This window comes from Botryllus schlosseri, chromosome 8 (assembly GCF_051294905.1).
Source record: "Botryllus schlosseri isolate E-star chromosome 8, Bs_hap1, whole genome shotgun sequence".
Classification (NCBI taxonomy): Eukaryota; Metazoa; Chordata; class Ascidiacea; order Stolidobranchia; family Styelidae; genus Botryllus; species Botryllus schlosseri.
The window spans coordinates 3,491,722-3,499,089 of NC_137243.1; the positions used below are offsets into that span (position 1 = coordinate 3,491,722).

At 40.8% G+C, this 7,368-nt stretch overlaps 1 long non-coding RNA gene across 1 annotated transcript in view; it reads right to left on the reverse strand.

The window, feature by feature from the left end:
* Positions 1–5,003, reverse strand: part of LOC145444919 (uncharacterized) — an 89,404-nt gene extending 84,401 nt beyond the window's left edge. Inside the window, exons 1-2 of the long non-coding RNA XR_013916820.1 lie at positions 3,557–5,003; positions 6–1,702 (exon numbers count right to left, since the gene is read on the reverse strand). This is a non-coding gene — a long non-coding RNA (uncharacterized LOC145444919). The remainder of the gene's footprint in view (positions 1–5; positions 1,703–3,556) is intronic.
* Between the last annotated feature and the right edge of the window lie 2,365 nt (positions 5,004–7,368).

Consider the following 7,368-nt stretch of genomic DNA (forward strand, 5'->3'; position numbering starts at 1 on the left):
TGAACCTTTTTCATATTACAATTTTCACTTCATTACAACATCTTTGGTTCATATTTATTGCATTTCAACTGCGGGCCACTCTATGCATGGCGCTGGCAGCGTTAAAAATCAACACTAAACGAGCACACACCTTGACAATCTCAAATGTTTTACTTGCTTTGTTACAAACGTTTGCTTGAAATATCCAGGTTTCCGTTTGTGAATATTTAGTGACTCTGAGTTTGACCCGCAATCAAAAACATCACGAGCAAACTACGTAGCTAACGAATGATGCTTATTCAACCAATCAATGAAATTGATATCGTTTTCTGATGAAAAAAATCCAGCAGGCGGACGGGGTCAATCTTGACTTCGTATCTTTACTGCATCATTAAAACCAAGTACGTGCGATTGAGGTGTTGGCCACTGCTGTATGGTATATAACTTGTTAATGGGGTAATATTTGTAGCAAGTATAGAAACCTGTTTTACACTCAGCTCAATATCAATGTAGCGATACTCAGACGCCGAATACATTGTCCGGTCTGGTCTCGACCGTTAAGGCGGAAGTTTATGTTCCCTGGTAAGTCCTCGTCGAAATTGTTGTCAAAGCGACGGAAAAGATTGATTTTATGGGAGTATTATATCCTTTAATTGCCTCAGTTGACTCATTTAGGGCGAAGATAATAAAGTTGGATTAGCAATAAAGTCGATTAGCACGTTCGTCAGGATTTATCAACCCAGGATTAAGGAAACCGGTTGATCGCGGCGCATAAAGTTAGTGTTAATCTCATGATTTAACAAACTGGAACAACTATAGATTTCTAGTTATCTATAGAAACTGCGTATCATTCCTACGTCTAATTATTCCCGATAATGACCGTGCCGATTGTCTCCTAGGTTATGGCTTCACTAAACAATCAACGAATTATGTATTCCTACCCGCCATTGCAAAGCGATATCCGTTTCTTAGCTGTACCGTACGAAATGGACACGACTTTCATTTCGCGATGATCATAATTCCACCTATTACAGTGGCAGCATCGTCGCCAGCGGGCTGCTGTTTCATTGTGGAGATTGTGGGATCTCTAGTTTCATTCACTAACTAGCAGCCTATATATATATAACGCATTTTCGCATTATGATGCAACAGATAACGCCACTTGATTGAAAAGTCGGGCACCGCGACTAACGATCGCGCGTAACCCTCTTCTACTTCATGCGTCGCTATTAGCCGTATTTAATCACACGATTAGCATTCTCCCGGATCAGCTAACTTCATTATCTCCGCCCTCAGCGTCGTTTAAAACACCAATAGGTACTTCGGCATCGTGGCATTATGATGTGGCCCGAGTCGTCGCTAGGTATCGTGTACAATGTACATTAATATAGGCTATCACTTCATTGAAAGATAGGGTTGGAATTAGCAATATGACGTCACGTAACGTCATGAGGTTCACGTTCGCGTTCACACAGAACCTTTCAAAAAGGTTCGCGTTCACACGAACCTGAACCTTTCAGAGGTTCACACCATCCCTAATGTACAGTACATTGTACAATTGCACAATGCACATGCACATATTACCCTGTAGAATAAGTGTAATATATTTACCTCCCTAACAGCAGTATATTTGTCACCCCCATATTTCCATCCATGATCACAATCTGCCAGAGTCATACACGAGTCACGGAGAGAGCAATTTCTGTCAGCTTGCGCAGAATACCTGATTATGGACAACCCAACAAATTAATTCAACATGGCCGAAGAAGGAAAACTTTACAGCGGAACTAGCCTTTTACAACTGGACAGGACCTTGCTGGAATTCGTAAGAAACGGGATGAACGATGATATTGTGACGTTACGTTCGTCCGTAGACGAAAGGTTTACATTCTGCAACATTAGCAGTCTTTTGTTTCCGTACATATCGGCGTAGCCATGCGTAAAATATTGCGAAACACCGATCGGCATCGACAGAACTTGGCAAGAAAATATTTGCGAGCAGGATATAAAGCATATCGCTAATAATACGGCCTAAAACTTCGTGCTTTTCCATATTCATATCAAGAGTACCGGCGATTGCGGCTGAAAGATGCTTACCACCCAATTTATGGCTTCGCCTTATTACATAGACATATCTTAGCGCTATGTTCAAGTTCAAGTTTATTCATAAAATTTCATCATTTCAAAACATCACAAGACTGTGATACAATGATGGATTGGAAGATGCCGAAACGACTTGGAGTAGTCTTTGAGATCATACGCCCACCTGGGCCTAGGCGATGTAAAGAAGAGGAATGCACAGTTGCACACTAGGGGTATTCAAAAATGACTTTTTTCTCAAATTGTACTTGCTACAGGAGTACAAAGTTTCTATTTATTATATAAAAATAAATGAACAAAAATTTCAAAATTTTCTGTCACCCCATGAAAGTGTTAGGGTGTCTACAGAAACGATGTTCACCAAATTTGGCTCGATTCCAACCAGTGGAAGCGGAGTTATTGCTGTCGAAAAATTTAGATTTAAATAAAATAGTATTTACGGTGGGCACAACGATAATAGATAATAATTAAATAATCGATCACCGTAAATACTATTTTATTCGAATCCAAAATTTTTCGACGGCAATAACTCCGCTTCCAGTGGTTGGAATTGTGCGAAATTTGGTGAGCATCGTTTCTATTGACAACCTAACACTTTCATATAGGGTCAACAGAAAATTTTGAGCTTTTTGTTTATTTATTTTTATATGATAAATAGAAACTTTGTACTCCTGTAGCAACGCGGCTACTGGCTGGAATTGAACCAAATTTGGTGTGTAGGCTTAAATTAGGTTACCTAACAATTTTAGCAGGTAGCCAGTACAATTTGAGAAAAAAAAATCATTTTTGAATACCCCTAATGCACACTGAATGAAAGTAAAAGAAGATAATATAAAATGACAAGCGACAAAATCAGGTGGCAAGTGACGGAAGGCGAGATCGATATGTCAGGTCGTGGTCCGGTAAAGTCGAGGGCTGACTAGTATTCATTCAGTAGAAATTGCTCGTAATTCGATTAGAATGTGGACATGCTCGACGACTGTCGGATAGCCGACGAGATACTGTTCCACAAATCAGGTCCGGCATATTTGATAGAGCGATGATCTTTTTTGTCCACCATATGATAGTTGGACACTGACGGTAAACGGTGTACCAAGCGATAACTCATTTGAGTGACAAATAATTCACGTCACATTGGGTTAACCGTTAGAACCATTAGATTAAGACAGCGTTAGTGGTAAAGCTCTATGATTCGAATGGAACGTGCCAATGCGTCAGACTTTATTCCTGCTATTCAAACTATCAAAATGGCACTTTTCAATGCATCAGTAAAAAACACTATTCTCTCTCAAGAACGATTTAAATGAAACTTTTCAACGTGTCGCTCCAATCAGCAGTATTTATGTCACTACAATGAGATTTCACTGATTAGATCTATCACTCAGCTGACATACAGTCGTACACTCGACCAAACAATGTCATATACGTGCATGCGGTGGCAACTCAAAATCAGTTCTATGGTGTACTCTGTACTTACGTTGATGTCAAATTCTGGAACAAAGCATCGGTGGGGAGGCGTAGAAAACACGAAAACCGGCGAAAAGTTGACAGCACCCTGGGGAACACCTGTCAGAACTAGACTGCCGAGTATTAGAAAGTAATATTTGGTTGGCCTGCCGTTCTTGACGATGTCTTTTGCTGTATTTTCGTCCGTACCCATTTCTTATCAAATACCTATCAAATCTTGAATTTATCTCCACCGTTTTCGACCCGTCGACAATTCAACAGTTCGCACGCTTTACCGCAGCTTGTATCATCTTATTGCCGGCTTCTTCTTTATGTATAAGATAGTGCCGTGAGCGATTTCCGTCACCAGAATGAAGCGTTAAGCGAGGAATGACTGTGGCATTATTCATACGAACTAAGCCTAAAAGATTAGCGCCAGCCTATAGGTAGAGGGTCCATAACCGATATGTAATGGTACTGTTTCTGCAGCACAGTTACAGATAAAGAATATTTTGAATAATACATTATTATAAGCAAAACGCTTGCACCTGCCTGCTATACAGCGGATCGTTCCAGCTGATACACTACTGCAATACGGGACAGGAAACGCAAAATGATATTTCCGTGCACGGATCAATGCAGAGAGTACGCAACTGGCTTGTTGCGCTAATGATACGATACGATACACCTGTTGCAGAGGAGTTCAATATTTTATAGCAATAGCACTATATCGCAGAATAAAAATCGCGTCAATTGAAGAAATGGCCGTTATGCTCTAGCTGAGCCTAGCACCCGTTCTTGAAAGAAGGGTTCAAGGGTTCATACCTCAGAAGCATGGGTAATGGGTATGGTAAGAATGAGATTTCGAAACGGCAGAACTGGATTGCTCGTCGTTATGTTGAGCTGAAAGGCAATATCCTATGCCCTTGCCAATGTCCCTTGTCGAATTTCAGACTTGGGGATTTAACGTTACATGCGTTGGTTACACGAAGTATCCTCGACCTCACGATACTCTTGAATTAGTTTGCCTTTAATATATGCAACTGCCAATCTTACCAAATATTCTTCCTGGCAACGCTTTGCTGACGTTTTCAGTAAATCTGGCTAATATAGGCCTGACACTATGTGAAGAGATGAGGTGACGTTTTTGTGTGGCCATATGAAGCGTCTCTTTTCGGTCACATAGCAAAAAATGCGGCTTTCATTCGGCCCTGACCGATTGGCCGCCCATGTTATATAATTCCTAGATATATCCCCTCGACCAGACTTGACAGTATATCAGTTCTTCCTCGATATACAAGGTAGCATATGAGAAATACAGTGAATGGAATTATTAGCTTTTCACGGTCACAATACAACAATAGCGTGGTAGTGAACTAGCTGACGATACGTGGCTCGTTCCGACGCGCTGGCGATTATAGACAATAAACCTCGCGTGGCTAGAAACGGATAACTGTTTCTATGGACGTTGATCCATCATCCATATATCAGAAGCAGATATGCCTTGAACACGTTGATACCTTCAATCAACTGCCGCAAAATTAACCTCGTAATCATGCAGACATCATTATATATCCTTGCAGCAAGTCATGGGCGATATGAATACATGGTGGTTCCTATGGTTCCAATCTTATTGGATCCCGTGGTGGACCCGTTAGGGTCAAGTCGATATTCAAATCTACCCGACCTACGAATTTAGTGGGCTACCACCGTATCGTTTGCTAGTCTTTGCATAAATATTTTTACGGAAACACTGAAGGAAACTATTCTCTCACATAATCATCCACAGCCTCTAATATCCCTCATTCACACTAAAATAATTATATAGGTGAACTTCACTGCAAAAACTATTTTGGAGTATGAGGATATTCAAAATAAAAATCATTACACCTTTCTTATAGTATGCATGAAAGTTTGCGGCTTAAAGAGAGGAGTATTTTTATTTTCCTCCAACCGAACTACATACATACATTGCTGACTTCCAAAACAGCTGAACAGGCTCTAATCGTGGTAAGTGCGTAATATTTGGGATATGAAAAATTCATCGCCTCTTCGTTCATGGCCAATTGGTATATTGTACAAGGCAAAACTTATGAATTCTGGACGTGAAGTCGTAAAGGTTTTAGCTGTATATTGCATAGAAACATAATAATTCACAAATAATTTGAACATGCCTCTAGCTGTTGGCGATATCACCATACGAAGATTCGCTCTCTAAACAAAATCAAATTTACAGCTTTAGAAAAATATATATCTTCATGCCGTCTGACTACAACAAAACCGATCATCCGTTTACGCTTTTGTCGGGTAATGTATAGAACCATATCAAATATACTTATGATATAGTGGCCTAGCTAATATTGCTATTGCAAGCTTCCAAATACATGCCTCTAGTTGTTAACGGTTGCAGTGCAGGCATTTATGTCACAATTTTATATGGCATAACATAGGGTTGCCATACGTCCGGAATTTCCCGGACATGTCCGGAATTTCACTGTTAAAACTGCGTCCGGGAGGAATTTCTAAAATATGCCTAAGTAGTATAGTAGATCGGTCGCACGCGGCTATGGGGTTCTTATGGGCCCGCTCGCATGTCGCCGCGAAACTCGTGTTGGCATATCGCGCTTTTAGACCCCCCCTTCCGCTCGCACATCGCCAATGGTTCTTATGGGTGCGCTCGCATGTCGCACTTTCGGGTATAGGCATCTCTCGCACATCGCATGGAAAACTCGTGGTGGCACATCGCCCTTTCGGGTAAAGGCATCTCTCGCACGTCGTACTTTCGCATGTCGTGCTTTCGCGTATAGGCTGTGTTGGTGACTCGCCATGTGTTCTTATGGGTGCGGTCGTGATTCGTACTTTCAGACATCTCTCGCGTGGTGTTGAATAGTCACCGACAATAACCGCACAAACGGAAACGTGGCTTGCAAGAGGATTAAGCAGTGCGACCTATATTCCGAATGACCTGCGCGCTGAATTGTTTCACGGCCAACCGCGTGCTACTATCGAATATTACACTAGACCAGTCAGTGCGAAATAGTTTGCTAAATCTAGGAATCAGTCGCATGGTGTTACTTTAGTAATTAGTTTACCACAGAGCCGGCGTAGCCGGTGATTCGAATACCGACAATAACCGCGTTCACAAACCAACACTTCAAAAATGTGTGAAATATTTGTAAAACCCTGCGATCGCTGACAAGATAATGTCTCGAACATAACCATCTTTAGCGACTTGGTGTTACAGACATGCCGATCGCTCACAAGGTAATATTTCCGCAATAAGTTTGTCACAGAGCCGGCGCAGACGGTGATTCGTAAACCAACAATTTGACACTTTCTGGTGGTCGCTATATGTTTGACACTTCGGAACGCGGTTGACTTTAGTTGTATGATAAGAATCATGCGAAAATACAAGTAACGTGTCAATTTGTCAACTTGAAATGAAACTTACTACACAGCTCAAGTTGATTCGTATCTGAATGTGTTAATTCGGTACAATTCTAATTATTTCGAGAAATATTTTTAACGTGATCTTTTGATTCGACTGTAACCTAAATATTACTGACGCCGACTTTCAGCCACATTGAATTATTCGCACATTCCACACCGCTGTTTTCACACCTATAGAATGAATACCAACTATAACTCTACAAGAATCAAGAATCACAAGTATGCGCATTATACAGTTATTGTCTTTATCAACATGAAATCAAACTCTTAACAAAAACACGCGACTAATCATTTGTCAACTCTAACATTATCAAAAAAATTCCAGTATTGTTGATTGAAAATCCTCGAGTTTTTTTTTTTAAGAATGTTATAGTACGGTGTCGGAATCCATTC